The sequence below is a fragment of the Bidens hawaiensis genome, unplaced genomic scaffold, assembly GCF_021521415.1.
Source record: "Bidens hawaiensis isolate Kalapana, Puna unplaced genomic scaffold, B.hawaiensis_p1.1 tig00036330_1, whole genome shotgun sequence".
NCBI classification, from domain to species: domain Eukaryota; kingdom Viridiplantae; phylum Streptophyta; class Magnoliopsida; order Asterales; family Asteraceae; genus Bidens; species Bidens hawaiensis.
Genome location: NW_027505406.1, coordinates 27501 through 44541, shown reverse-complemented (window position 1 = coordinate 44541; position 17041 = coordinate 27501).

Below are 17041 nucleotides of genomic sequence, written 5' to 3'. Positions count from 1 at the left end.
ACCATTTTTGATGAAACTATTGCTAATGAGGCTGATGAGAAGAATGTACCTAGTTGTTCATCAACTAGTTATAAAACTTAGGATATCAAAAGAGAAAGAAATTATTTTGTGAATGAAAAGGCTAGTACTTCATGTAAATACATTCTATCAAAGAAAGTTTCATCTTCACAAAATACAAATTGTCATAAAAATCCTCAATTTTATAACCAGTTTGATAATGATTACTATGCTCCTCAATAGTCTAGAAATCTTAACAGCTTTTATACAAACAATTTTGATGATCAAGGTTATTGGTTGGACGGTTATTACAACCACATGCCTTTCATACATCAACTATTCTGCCGCATCACACGTATTACAGTTCAAACTCTGTCTGTAGAACTCAGAAAAGGAATTGATGTTTTGTTTATGGAAATCCGTCTCATCTCGCGAGACATTGCAAAAATTGGCATAGACAACAAAGAGAGATGAACAGTCAGTTTGGTCAGTCATATCCTAAAGTTGCTTCTCGTTCAAAGAAAAGGACTGATCAAACTGAGCGTTCAGCCAGTGAGACGGATTTGAGACCTAAGAACACACAGAAAATAAAGAAAGCCTTCTGGATAACTAAAAGGGAAAGAAAAAGGTTAGAAAAGGATTCTGAAGTTGAAAAACCAAAGAACCCATCAAAAATATTCAAGAAGCAAAATTCAAAGATTAAAAAATCAGAGGATTTTGTTGTAAAACCAAATAGAAGACAATCCAAAAAATCCTTTCAAAACCGAAAGCATGACACTTCATGTCTTTCGAGGGATTGATCTTCGGACTCTGATTCACCAAAGGACTACATTTTCAAAGATAATAAAATAAAGTTTGGTGATTTTTTGGTTTATCTTCCCGAAAAAACCAAGTCTTGGGACCCCACCTCTAACTAGTTGTTCATGTGTGTAGGGTCAGTTAAGAAGGCTTCTCAATAGTATTTGGTACTTAGACAGTGGCTGTACCCGACATATGACACGCGACGAGTCTTTACTGTTTGATGTTAAACCATTTGATGGTGGACATGTCTCTTTTGCTGGTGATGTGGGAGGGAAAATAACGAATCAGAGAAAGGTTTCGAACGGCACCCTGACTTCAGAAGAAGTGAACCTTGTGGAGCAACTGAACCACAATCTCCTCAGTGTCTCCCAACTTTGTGATAAGAAATACTCCACTCTTTCTAAAGAAAACGAATGTCTCATTTTGAAGCCTGATTTTAAGGTTCCCGAAGAATGGATTTTGATGCATATTCCGAGGCACAATGATGCCTACATTCATTACAGACTGATTCTTTTCTGTTGCCCAAAGCCTCGGAGAACGACTCATCATTATGGCATCGACGGCTAGGTCACGTCAATTTTATGTATTTGAATAAATTAGTTAAAGGTGACCATGTGAGGGGTTTGCCTGTTAAATCTTTTTCGTGTGTTGAAAAATGTTTATCCTGCTTTAAGTGCAAACAACACAAACTCCCTCACAGACCCAAGACTGTCAATACCATAAATTCAATTATTCAGCTGTTACACATGGAGCTTTTTGTTCCAATTCAACGAGTGGCAATAGGCCGAAAAGCCTATTGTCTGGTTATTACTGATGATTTCTCTTGTTTCAGCTAGACGTTTTTACTAGGACACAAGGATGAGATAGCTCAGTTTCTGATACAGTTTATGACTTTGGTGGAGAATTAAACTGACAAGAGAGTCAAATGTATCAGAAGTGATAATGGAACGGAGTTTTGCAACAGGGCTGTGGACGACTTCTGCCACGGCAAGGGGATTCTTCGTCAATTCAGTGCTCCATACACTCTAGAATAGAATGGGGTTGCTGAAATGAAACAGAACTCTCATTGAAGCTGCCTGAACAATGCTCTCATACTCCAAATTTCCACTGGTAATTGGATGTTTGATTATGAAAGTTTGTTCCATCAGTTTCGAGGAGTATATGTCACACCAGTTGCTCCCTAAGTTGCATCTGCACCAGTCCATACCGCAGATGGCCAGTCAATCTTGATGCAGTCCATATTGAGAAGCTTATAAGATGTCAGTGTAGCTGCTCGTGCTCCAATCAGGAATGCATTACTTGTAGCAAATCAACCGGCTGTAGTCAATGCAATGCCTCCTCTAGCAGACACTACTGATGTGGTCACCGTTGAAGATGCCTCTGATTCGGATTCAGATTCATTTATATCGGCTAGCAACTTTGACAATGAGCAAGCTGATCCTGTGGCAAATCCAGAAGCAGAACCTAGTGTGGTTAAGTCTATTCCCACACCTCCCTCTTCAAAAAATATTCAGGTTGCTGCCGAGGAGACTGCTGCTCAAAATGTTCCCGCTAATACTTCTGACAACACGGACTCTACTCCAGTTCCATCCATTGTTGTTCCATTTTATGAGAGTCTATGGGATGGACCCATTGATCAAGAAAATTTGATTGACAAACCAGAATCCATTCAACCACACACCGATGTTCTCATAAATGCACCTGCCGTTTTCCATCCCATAGGAAGCTTATCTGTGGAGATACAAGCCATTCCAATCGAACCAGTCGATTCGATTCCTCAGTTACCAATTCATCGGACTCACCTGACTGATAACATAATAGGGGATCCCTTGGCCGGTATCCAAACCCACAGCACGTCTGGTACAACTAATAGGTGTCTTTTTTCTTATTTTTATTTCGCAGATTGAGCCCAAGGATTACAAAATAGCTATGAGAGAGAACTCCTAGGTCGAAGCAATGCAAGAAGAACTGTTACAATTTAGAATATAAGTGTTTGAAGATTGGTCAAGAAGCCTGTGAACAAGAAACCGATTGGAACGAGATGGGTTTTAAGGAATAAGAAAGATGACAAGGGTGTAATCATAAGAAATAAAGCCAGGTTTGTTGTAGAAGGCTTCTCGCAACGTGAAGGACTTGATTACGATGAAGTTTATGCTTCTGTGGCCAGGCTAGAAGCAATTCGTGTCTTTTTAGCCTACGCCTCATACATGAACTTCAAAGTATATCAAATGGATGTGAAAACCGTTTTCTTGTACGGGAAGGTAAAAGAAGAAATCTACGTCAAGCAACTACTAGGTTTTGAGGATCCTGATCATCCTGATTATGTTTACCGACTTGACAAAGCTCTATATGTCCTTCACCAAGCACCCCGTGCATGGTATGCTACTCTTGCTGAACACTTATTGTAGAATGTCTATAGAAGAGGTGTCATGAATCAGACACTCTTTGTCAAGAAGGTCTGTGATGATCTGATCCTGGTCCAAGTGTATGTTGACAACATTATCTTTGGGTCAACGAATGATAAACTTTGCAAGGAGTTCGCTAAGGTTATGCAGCGTCAGTTCGAGATGAGTTCTTTAGGTGAGATGACATTCTTCCTGGGCTTGAAAGTTTAATAAAAGACGGACGAGATTTTGATACACCAAGAAAAATACGTTCAAGACATTGTTGAGAAATTTGGGTTTAAGGATGCATCTGCATTTGTGACACCGATTGCTACTTGACCTGTCCTAGCTCCTGATCCATTGGCAAAGCCAGTTGATCAACACCTTTATAGGTCTATGATTGGCTCCCTAATGTATCTCACTGCAAGCAGACCAGACATCATGTTTCCTGTTTGGCAGTGTGCAAGATATCAGTCAAATCCAAGAGAATCCCACATGATTGTAGTCAAATGTATCTTCTGATATCTCAAAGGACAGCCTCACTTGGGTTTGTGGTATCCAAAAGAGTCTTCATATCATAATGCTTGTAAATTATATGATTAGGTGCTAGTTGTTTACTGTTTTTGTTGGTGGAAGTGACTCGTACGCATACACATACTCATAGTGGGATGGTCCGACAAGACGTATTTGCGCTGCCTAATACTTCAACATATGTTGGAATGCTTGGTGGTTTTCATCTAATACTCCTATAAGGTTGGCGAACGGGGGTTCCCTAATAGATTTGGCTTATGTCAAGAAAAAAGAATATCACATATTTATTTTACTTTATAATTGAGATGTTACATCTTGACTCGTGAATTTTCTATACGTTTTATATTATATACATATGCAAAATTTTATGAATTCTCACCAACATTATTGTTGACAAAATATATTACTTTAAACGTGCTGCAGGTTGAAGTTTAATTTGAGGATTGAAGACTAGATAGTTGGACCATTAAGTTATTAACCACATATCATAATAAAATTCAAAGTTATTGTATTCTTATTTGATTAATGCCAAATTGCGTACTTGTGATTTAATGAAATGTAATAATTATATTTGTCACATTAATAGTGTCGTGAGCATTCTGTACGTACCGTCCCGACATATTCCGCCCAGGCACATTACACCCAAGGTCAGTGTGTTACACCCACCATCTTCATGCCGCATCACGTGGAGAGGAGAGCCCATGTGGCCACATGAAGTGGGGAGGCATCAGCAACTTATTGAGTTCGTTTTACTCGTTTATTCGCTTGTTAATGCAAAATCATTCCTAAACCGACCCAAGCCATGAAAATTGAGCCTGAAATTTGCTATAAGCCTAATTATGGTCCATGTTCATTATTTTATTAATACTAACGGAATCATTAAGTCAATTGACTCGATTTTGTTATCAATAGCTTATTTAGTTTCCTAATAGAGTGGATTACTTCATAAAGAAGTGATAACCCATTATACTTGAGCAAAATACATCTCCAAACCCTAAAATCTACTTCCTTCCAGCCGTCCTCCCATATCCCATGAATTTCCTCTCATCCATTATCCATTTCTCAAAGGTTCAAGTTCTTTCAAGCTTAGTTTGACTTCGTTGTTCAAGGCCCCTTTGACCATGGATTTCTCATTGTTTCATTCATCTTACGGGTAAGTTGTCTTCTATAAAATCATATATTTTCGGATCATAAACAAAATACCATAATTAATTTTAGTGATTGAGGGAGTTTCGGTGGTCAATTTGACCCCGACCCATTTAAGAGCATAATGGTCAAATCTTTTGACTATTTGATTGCTCCATCATCTGGTCAAAACTAGAATTTAGGCTAGAAGACTTTTTTGTTCACCATAAAATTATGAGTGTGCTGGTTAGAACCGACTCCCGAATCAAAGTTTAGATTCTAAACAGTACCAGCTCGCTTAAATATTAAAAGTTTCATATCTAGAGTTTTACATATCCGTTTAACCTTATTCCAGTTGTATTATTCTCGGTTTTGATTCTACTTTAATGTGTCAAAGTTTCAGGTTCATTCATATCGGATCAGTCAACACATTATATTCCTCGTTTAACATTATTTTTATTATGATCTTGCCTAATTAATAAGGTGAGTAATCACTCCCCTATTTTATTAACTATTTTAAAACCATTTTAGGGACTTTTTGCATACCTACTTCATATCCATTTATTACATATTAACTAACAAATCATGACTTGTTGTGTTGATCAATTAAATGCTTATTTGCTACATGCTTACTTGCTTATTTGTCTATTCTAGAATTCAGAGAGGTCCATCATATATTATTCTATTTGTCTATTCTAGCATTCAGAGAGGTCTATCATATATTATTCTAGCATTGATACCGTCTTAGTAGCTAAAGCCCGATTCGCTAGACAATGGTCAACTGACACCACTTATTTACTCATTGTTTAATTTTTATACTTAATTATTGGATGGCTTAATCTTTTTATATTATATATTTAGTGTCAAAACTAGTGATTACTTACTCAATATCGTGTTGACAAATATATATTTTGTACACATATTGTAGGTTATCACATGGTTTATGGTTTGAAGCAAAGGTGAAGATCTAGAAAGACCTTAGGCTATTTAATGAAAAAGACAATTATGTTTGGTTTTCTTATTTTGGAATATTTGTTTTTATTTTGGATGATTTTGTCTTTAACATGAAACATTGTGTGTCACACCCCAACCTAAGGTGGAAATGAAGGGGCGTGAGCCAATTGTTCACAGCTCAATGGTACTATCATAAATAAAATGGCAATATCTATTAAATTAATTATTTCAAATTACAATGCACAAATATTCATAACACAAACAAATAATGTAAAACAAATAATCCAATCAAGATTTTTAGATAAGATAGTCTTCGTTAAGTCCCTATGATCTTTTCTATATGTCTTTCACGTCAAGCTTCAAGTCACACGATAACCTACATATGTGTAGAAAATGGAATAGAGTTCGTCAACAACACCTGTTGAGTGAGATGATCATCAATTTTCATGAAAATAATAATAGTGTATATATAATATATGATAAATGTTAAATACCCAAACAAATATATGTGAATAATAATCAATCAAACCACAAAAAAACCACATACATGCTAGTGTCCCATTTAACCGTTGCCATGCGAATGGGCATTGGCTACAATGACTTACTGAGATTGTCGGTTTACCATTACCAAGCGAATCGGGCTCAGGTTACTAAGATGACGTATGATCATACTGACATGCTAGACTTTAAATGGACCTCTCAGAAACATGATAGAATATAAACACATAAGCAAATAACAAATAGCATTTAATTGATATAACACAATAATTATGTTTGCGAGTTTGTGTGTGTGTGTGTGTATGATAGAAAAATATGAATAGGTACGCATATATCCCCAAAACATTTGAAAACAGTAGATAAAAAGGGGAATGATCAAACTCACCTTAATTGGTAGGCAAGCGAATAAGAACAATAATAAACGGTTAAGAAGTAAATAAATCGTCTGTTAATGCGTCGAACAAAATAAACCAACTGAACTTGAAACTTTGAGATAAGAAAATATGAATAAAAACAAATTCTTTGCCGCTGGAATCATTCCAAATGGATGTTTAAAACTCCGGTTATGATAGATTAAACGTTTAAGCGAGTTGGTACTGAATTGAATCTTAACAGCTAGTCGGAAGTCGGGTTTTGGTCAATATCCTTAAAATATCGTTATGAAAATAAAAGTCTTCTGGACCAAACGTGGGCTGACCAGAAGCTTGAGAAAACAGATAGTCAAACTTGTTGACTGTTTTGCCCTTTAACTGGTTTTAAACGAATTGACCAGTCAACCACCGAAATTGATTGAAGGTTATTGACTAGGTAATATATATGAATGATTTTATTACAACTTACCTGAAAAGTGAAAGAATCAACCGCAAAGTGGAGTCAAAGATCAATATGATAGCAAAGTCAACCGATTAAGCTTGTATTTTCAAGCAATAAAGCAAAAACGAGCAAGATGGTGATTGCTAGAGGAGAGTGACGGCTGGGAATACTAAATTAGGGTTTAGGGAAAGTTTATGGCATATAATATATGTCTTGTTTATATAGGATACACTAAAACGAACCAATTATAGTTATTTCACTCGTTTAGGAAACCTAATATGCTTTTAATGATCAAATCAATATAAAAATTAGTAAAATTAGTTCTTGGACAAGGGGTAATGAACATGGAGATGCACTTAGGCTATGTGAGATTTTTTGGGGCTTAAAACACTCGATGTAGTCCAAAAATAAATGATTTAGTACCAAAAACGAACTAGGAAACAAAATAATCAATTAATGACAAAATCGGGTATAATAACATAGAGATTTCGGTTTGTATAATAATAAAACGAAATTGGATCTGCTATAACATTTCTTGGAGTTTAAGTTTCGTTAATTTAATCGAAAATAGGAAAGAATTGGCAAAATTAGTCCCTGTAGTTCCCGAAAATGCGATTTTTAGCCGTTTTTAGCGATTTTAAAGGTTGTTAAGGACTATTTGTCATGATTAAAAGTTATGAATTTATAAAACATGTTAAACAAAGTTAAATACAAGTTTTAATTAGTTCTAAAGATCCGAATTACATTCCCGAATAGGTTTAAACATAAACGAAAAATCCGAGATGTTACATTGTGTACTTGGTTGCAATTTAATAAATAAATTAGATATTGTCATAATAAATTGCATTATAGTGTCTTGTGAGCTGTGAACCAATGGTTCACTCCCTGGCATTCCGCCGTAGGTTGGGTTGTGACATCAAACGTATCAACATTTATTCCTCATTTAGCAAGATCAAGCTCTAATTCTTCAATTTTAACATTTAAAACAATTATTGGTTTTTGTGAGAATCAATCAGCAAGTTTGCTTCAAATAGCTTTCTATTTAAGTTTGTCATGTCGTCATGATGAGTTTTAATTCTAGTAGTAAATATCTTTTCAGCTTTCTTATACTCATCATTTTGGTACTTGATGCCAATGTTTTCTCTTATCGGATTAGCATTATGGGTCCTATAATTTTCCACTTTATCTATACATAGTTTAAAGCATACATATTTTTGTACCTCGGGAGTGTCGGGATTTCCTTGACTGCTTCCTGCTGCAGTAGTTGATGAAGCTTGATCCCCATTCACAAACTCCATCCTAGCTAAGTTCATCGGGTTCATCAGTTCACCCATCTGAGTCATCTAGCCCGGTTCAGTAGATTCACCTGATTGGGTGATCAGTGCGTTTGTCTTTGAGCTTCCTTAACCAATTCTTGGAACCCCTTGACCAGATGAGCTACCTTGACCAACTGGTCTTTTACCAGTATCATTCCATTTACCCCTTCACAGTCAGATATATAAACAATCTTCACATCTCCAGTAGGTTGTCTTGGGTTAGTGCATTTTCTTGCAAAGTGCCTCATTTTGTTACAATTGTAACAATAGAGCTTATCCTTGTTGAACCAAATGTTGTTGTTGTTTTCAGAATCTTTGAAGTTGTTTTTCCCATACTTCTTCATGAAGATTGTGGCACTATGAACAGTCATGGCTATATGGTCCTTAATATCCATCTTCTCAGGGTCTTGCTAATTGATCTCTGGGAGATCTCCTTGATGGAACGATGGAGGCAACAGTTTTCCTTGTAGCAATTCCTCATGGCTAGCCATAAAGGCATGGAATAGTGAGATGTGAGAGTCATCAACTTGAGTGATGGGGTGGTTAGAACTGCTTGAAGAATTGTTAATGCCATGAGCCTTTTGGTTTACCATATCTTGAACAGAGTTCGATGTTGATGATCCTGAACACCTATAGATGACTTGAAAGCTTGTTTTAATCAGATTGAACTGTATATTGAGCCACTTTTACCCCATTGACTGGATGAACGATGGGATGTGACTGACTAAGAAAAGCTGAGCTGAATCCAGAAGCTTTAGAAACACTGGCATGTTTCAGAGTACTGACATGGTTACTCATTTGAAGTTTTTCATCCATCTCGAATGATTTGATGGTAGAGTTCAATTATGTGAGTGTTGTAATATTCAGGTTTGTGGTTCTCTTGATAGTAGTTACACTGCTGTTCCATGTGTAAGGCAGTGAATTTAACAGCTTCTTGTTGATCTCTGACATTTCTTTGTTGATACCAGCATTTCTTATCTTGGTGTTTAGTGCTTCAAATTTGTTTAGGAGAGAAGTAACTGTTTCCCTATGAATGTGATTGAACATGTTGAATTCTCTGTTTAGCGTTTCTCTTCAGTTTTCCGTCACGTCCAAATTTCCTTCAAACTTTTCAATCAAGACATCCCAAAGACCTTTTGTCGTACCTATATGCCTTTTCATCGTCAAGCATCAGTTTCATACGTTATTAGTCAAACTTCTAGGAGGAACATCAATTGGTCCATTAGGAGTTATTTTTTAGGACTGGGGAGGTCCATTCTCAATAGATATTAACAGTGTAAACTCATTTATTCTCACAAAATTCTTGAACCTCCACTTCCACTCATTAAAGTTACTTTCAAAGTTTAACATTTTGGGTGGTTTGCTTGTTTTTCCAGCCTCATTTTCAAACATCATATAGTTCTTCAACATTTCAGGATCGTAAGACATCTTTCTAAAAAGATCAGAAAACCTTAAATCAAAACAATCCTTAAAAAACAACGAATCCTTTGAAAAATTCTAAGTCAGAGAATCTCAATCGCACGGTGAACAGTAATACGATGTGATTGGATCTCTGAATGCGAGTGAGATTGTTTTCTTATGCGAGTGCGATCGGTTTGCTATTCGATTGGGAACCAGAATTCGATTGCAATTCAGTTCTTAATGCGAATGCGAATGGTCTCCGAACGCAATTACGAGTGTAATCTAAATGCAATTGCGACTAAAAATCCAATGCGATTGCGATTGGCTTTTCAGATGCGATTGCGATTCAATCATAAATGCAATTGCGATTTGGCATTTGGAAAAACTGAATCTCAAAATACGCTGTTTGTTACGGATTCCTCAACTAACACTCTTTTAGCCAATTTTAAAGCCTTAAATAACTTAAACAACCCGAAGAAAACTTAAACACACAATTCAAACACAAAAGCAAGACCAAAATCCAAGGTTGTGACCCAAGAACCTTAACTTGTAGAGCCAAAAGTTCTGATACCAATTGTAGGTCCTCAAACCGGGATCAAACAACTTGTTCTCAGATCAATCTCGGTTGTAAACTAGCGGAAATCGTTTACAAATTAACCAAGATCTCGGATCTTGTTAGTGTTTGTTTATTTTTAAAAGAGGAAAATAAAAAGATAAGGTTGAGAGAGAGAGAGTTAGTGAAAGTTGTTGATATTTTTCCAAAAAGTTATCTTGCATGAGCATGTTTTTATTATTTATAGTGGGAGGCATGCCATGCTTGTTTCCATATATGCTCCCAAATGGGCTTTTGTTTACAATGGGTCAGGCCCAAGCATAAAACAATACAAACGAAAGCTAACATAATATATCATGAAATAAACAAACAAATACAAAAATAGACAAAATGGGCTCTACAATGACAATACATGAAAAGAGATGATACGGTATATTATCACATAATATGACATAATATGATATGATAAATGGCGTACATGACATAACATGACATGGTATGATGGGGTATGATATGATATGATAACTTTTCATGGTCATGTCCAGGTTAAAGGCTGATAAAATCATAGCATGTCATGTCATATCGTATCGTATCGTGTCATATCATATCGTATCGTATCGTATCATATCGTATCGTATCGTATCATATCATATCATATCATATCATATCGTATCGTATTATATCGTATCGTTTCGTATCGTATAGTATTGTATCGTATGGTATCATATCGTATCATATCCTATCATATCATTTCACATCGTGTTGTAATATATAGTCTTATCTTTTATGATATATTGTCATATCATGTTGTGTCATAACATGACATGGTATGATGGGGTATGATATGATATGATAACTTTTCATGGTCATGTCCAGGTTAAAGGCTGATAAAATCATAGCATGTCATGTCATATCGTATCGTATCGTATCATATCATATCATATCATATCATATCGTATCGTATCGTATCATATCGTATCGTATCGTATCGTATCATATCATATCATATCGTATCGTATTATATCGTATTGTTTCGTATCGTATAGTATTGTATCGTATGGTATCATATCGTATCATATCGTATCATATCATTTCACATCGTGTTGTAATATATCGTCTTATCTTTTATGATATATTGTCATATCATGTTGTGTCATAACATGCCATACTAGTAAAATCCAAAGGTTGGGTTAGTCCGCCAACATGTTCCCCTCGAACTTTATAAATAATCACTATATTAAGCACGGTTAGGAAAACTAGATAATATATTTAAGTGTTATATTTTCCATATGTGCTTCTATCGTAACGTTCAAACACAATGTGAAGATATTCCATGCCTTCTTGTACAAATGTACCTCGAAATCTAATCACCAAACTTGGTTATGAAATCTTTAATCGTTGTCACAATCAAGATGAAATCATATATCAAGAACAGATCGATGTAAATTGAAATCTTAAAATCTTTGAAGAATTGAAGGAACTCCGCATGTGTTCCTTTCATATATGCTGCTAAAGTGCATACCCATAGAAATATAAACCTAGAACATGCTATATAACTATATAACTGCAAAACAAATCACATACCTCATCCTTTATGTATCTTTATGTGTGTTTGAAATGAATTAAATTTAATGTAACATAAAGATACCGAATCATGTGATGCGAAAATTAACAAAATTTGAAAACAACATATAAAGTTAGGCCGGAAAAAGAACATTACTAAAATATGGTAACTATGAGCTAGAATAAGATATGGCCGTGACAAACATTTATTTTGCAAGAGACTTCAAATTAAATTTATAGAATTTTTGGCAATAGGATATATATTGTTTTTTCACAAGAACACATATCCAGGCGAAAATGAATACGATGCTGTCATACACCTAAGTTTAGACGAAAATACTTTCAAAACTACGTCGTTTTGATTAAAACCCTAAATGATAAAACGAAAAGGTTGGTTTTTTCAACTGAAATATATTGAAAAACTAAAAATACACAAATCCACATTCTTCTGTTTTTTTTTCTTTTTTCAATTCCTTATGCCAAACAATTTCTTATCAATTCCTAAGCACAGCTCATCGATTTCACCTTTTGTTTTTTTTTCTTGTTATTTCATTTTCATTTATATTTTAAATTAACGCCCAGATCATATGATACTGGATATCTAAGACCTATGTATACAAAATGAAAGTAGAGAAATTGAATAAAAATAAGAAAAGTAGTTTTAGATCTACTAAAGTCAGTGAATACTTTACGAGAAATGGAGATTTGCAGCAAAATGAAGGAATGACATTAATGGGTTTGATTTACTAAAAACAAGGAATGCAATTCGTCAAGAAAATGATTGAGGTAAATTGTGGGTTTTAATTTTATCATTTAGGGTTTAATCAAAACGACGTAATTTTAGAAGGTTTTTCGTCTAAGCTTAGGTGTATGACAGCACCGTATTCACTTTCCCATTCAAATTAACATGATATTTTTCTTTTCTCTTTTAAAAGTAGATGATGTGTTTGTTACTATAGGTTTTTGGCGAAGGGAATGGGTTAGGAGTCAAAATGTATTGAAAAGGGACAATTCTTGATGATGCATTCAACTCACAAACATGACACTCCTTTTCCACTAGGGACTTTGGATTAAGTGCTATAAGATTTCATGCAAAAACATCTTATGGATTAATTACGCACATATATTTTTATCAATGTATTGAAGATATTACCTTCGTGTAAAAATTAACATAAAATCTAAATAAAGGTTAGAAGCTCCAAAATTGGTATTCAATATTTACTCGATGTGACCATGTAGCTAGGCAACACATGCTGTATAACGTCCCGTTAAATCTCATATTGATATTGATGTGAGAGAAGTGTCATGCCTACATAATTCTTTGTGTGGATAATGAATTCGGGGACTTCTCGATCATGTGGGAGAAATGTGTATAGTTCACACTTACATATGTAATACTTTATGTATGTGATTGTATTTTTTTAAACGAATTAGTTGGAAAGTGTAATATTATTAGATACACACACTAATTAATGTTTGTCATAAACACATATAAATTAACTACAAAAAAGGTAAAACATTTCAAAAAACAAGAAAATGAAATAGAGTAAAAAAATATTAAAAAAATGGCAAAAGTAATTAAATATAATTATAATAAATTTTAACATAGGACTCACTGCGCCTATAAAGCTAACCCCTAATTCGATCTCTTTTTGTTCATATTCATATACCCTATAGCGCCGCACCATCTGTAACCCTTTGCCATCTATCATTAGAATTCTTTAAATATGGTGCATAAAGTGAAGGCCGATTGCTAATTGCTCATATATAGCATGTTGATTGTTCATAGAGTCTTTGACAAGATCGAAATCAGGTGAGTGCATATATATTTATGTTAATTGTTCTAAACATGTAGATCTATATGACTATATATAAGCCGTTGTTGAAAAAAAAAAATAACATTTCACAAAGTTTATGCTTTTGTTGTAGGGTGCTGATGCCGGGATCCAAGCTTGGGCTCAGATATGACATTAACCAAGCCCGGGAAGCCTATCGCTTAGAGTGGTGGAGGTGGTCCGTTATCGAAGGGCCATCACGCGTGATGGCCTCACGAACACCGCCGCCGGTCCCCCCCCATCACGTGTGATGGGGGTCCGGCCGTGATGGCCATCACGTGGTGAATACCAAAAAATCTGACCGTTGGGTTGAGGAATTAAAAAAAAAAATTTAAACAATATAAATTAACAACCATTTCAATCTAACTCAAAATCAAATCCAACTCAAAACACTCTCAATCTTCTACTACAAAAACCTATTTCTTCACCACTTCAATTCAAAACAAAAAAATATGGATTTTCCGAGCAACTCGTTTCCGCTAGACTACGCTCTTCGTCTTCGGACGATGACATTGTTGAATGGTTCCCGTTGTTATATAACAAACTTGAAGGCCCGAGCCGTCCAAAGAAAAAAATGGTGGATCGTGATCGTATACATGCCCACGAAGTGCTAATGAACGACTATTTTGTGGAGGAGCCGAAATACAATGAAGAGACGTTCAGGGATCGGTTTCGTTTGCCGAAATCTTTATTTTTAAAGATTGTAGCAGACGTCGAAGCAAGCGAAGAATGGTTTCAAGAATCTTACGATGCGAGGGGCAAACGAAGTTTTACGGCGCTTAAAAAATGCACATCCGCTATTCGTCAATTAGCGACAGGTAACCCACCCGATCAATTCGATGAATACTTACAAATGTGTCAGAGAACTTCACGTTAATGTCTGCAATTTTTTTGTAACGCGATTATTAAATTGTATGGCAAAGAGTTTCTACGAAAACCAACAAGACACGACATTACATGTCTTTACGCCGCGCATGAGGCTAGATGACATTTTCCAGGGATGCTCGGTAGCATCGACTGTACATATATCGAATGGAAGAATTGTCCATGGGAGTTTCGAGGGGTGTATGTTAGGGGTGATATCAAACGACCGACTATCGTACTTGAAGCGGCTGCGTCAAATGATTTATGGATTTGGCATTCTTATTTTGGTGTTCCTGGCTCAAACAACGACATCAGTGTACTATACACATCACCGTTGTTTCAAAGCGTGACACATGGTACCGCACCCTTCTGTCCGTATTTTATCAACGGGAGATATTACAGACGTGGCTACTTTCTTGTTGATGGTATCTACTCGGCATGGTCTGTTTTTGTGAAAGCCTTTTCATTTCCTGTCGAGGTCAAGGAAAAGACGTTCAAGAAGTTGCAAGAATCGGCAAGAAAAGATGTCGAGAGAGCTTTCGGTGTCTTAAATGGTAGATGGTGCATACTTAGTCGACCGGTTCGTGCAATGAAAAAACCCACTATCTCTAGCATATTATATGCATGCATCATATTGCGCAATATGCTAATAAAAGAAGACGGACGTGCAATTTCTCCAGATTGGGTGCCGGATCCTCATACTCAAGTTCCCGTTCCTGAGAACGTGCAATTAAACTTGCGGAACGAAGATATTCACCATCGGTTGAGATATGATCTAGTTGAACTTGTAGGTTCTTTAGGTTTGGAATTTCCGAATTCGGACGAGGAGTAGATTGTTTAATGTAACTTTTATTTTTTTTAATTTACTATGGTTTTTAATTTTTAAGTTGTAAAAAAATATCAAGAAAAAAAAATTTCCATCACACCACACCACCACCCCCACCAAAATTCTATCACTAGTGATGGAAAGTGGCGGGGTGAGGTGGCACACTTGTATTGGTGGGAGCAAGTGATGGTTTTTAAACCTCCCCCACCCCCCTTATGGCAAGCGTCCGTAAATCATCCCTAGTCTTTTGGAAACGTGTCAAGCCAGCCCACAATGGAGCATACAAGGAATGATGAACAACCTGGTTTTCAACAAGGATTGGTTGTTCAAGAACCACCCCCAAGGTGATGTCTTTATATCCCTAATAGTTTGTTGTTACTACCTTTTTTATGTCTGTTTATTTTGTTTTCTATACTCTCAAACTTAACTTAATCACTTCTCCACGCACAACCCTTCTCAGGTTTCTCATCCGTCACGCCGCAGGGCATGTTGCTAATATGATTATTACAATAATAATCTAAATTTTTGAATAAAGTTATCCAAGTGGTTATATTTATTAAAACGAGGCTTTGAGCAAGCTTTTGAGCCATTTGAAATGCTCCGCTTGAGATCGTACACAACTCTAATCAACTCATACCATATAAAACTCTGAAATTCTATTTTTGTTCATAAGTAATGAAAACTTACTCTTGTTGAAGGCTAACAGATCTGAGAGTCAACCTAGGAGTGGCAATGCAAGCAACTGAAATAAAACCACTAGCAGGTTGGTAGTTTATATTTTGATTGAATGTTCTTAAAAATATTCTTATTTCTGTTTGTTTGAAGTTCTTGAAAGCATAACTTATCTTTGTTTCTAACTCTTGCAGTAATTTTGCCATCTAATTGACCCTTTAAACACAAATAGGTTGTTAGTTTATATCAATAAGTTACTAAAGTAGGTGTATGCTGAGGAAGATAGTGAAGACGAGGTTAATGTCATTAAAGGAGTTGTACGCTGAAGAAGATAGTGAAGACGAGGTTGATGATGAGGTTGCTGGTTTGAAGACAGAGGGGTAAGTTCTGGTTACCGATAATGACAGTTACATACTTACATGTGATAGATAGCAAAATAATTAAAAAAGCATACAACGTTTACTTGATGTCAGAATCTGAACCGGTTTGTCAGTGCTACCGAACATGAGAAGCGGATGATGCATCTGTGGAACACATTTAAGAGGAATCAAAGGTAATTCAACTCTCCTTTTTCTTCTTAAGCCCTAAATAAAAGAACGTATTAAATTAAAAAGGTAATTTCTGAATTGGCTGCAGGTCTTGGAATGTGGTCATGATTAAGCTATATGACCTTTGGATTCTTGAGGCAATAACGATGGGCCAGTGTTGATCCTTACTAAACAAACAACTAGACACCAAAATCCTGCAAACAAAAATTGATGCATTTCTTAAATGCCAGTACGTATAGTAGCAGTTGATAGAGCTTTGCTGTAAAGATGTAAATTGTTTCTTTCACTTAGATTTTGGTTTTCAATCAGAATTTTTCCTGTTTCTTTCATACGTGTCACATGAAAAATTCTAACTTCCAA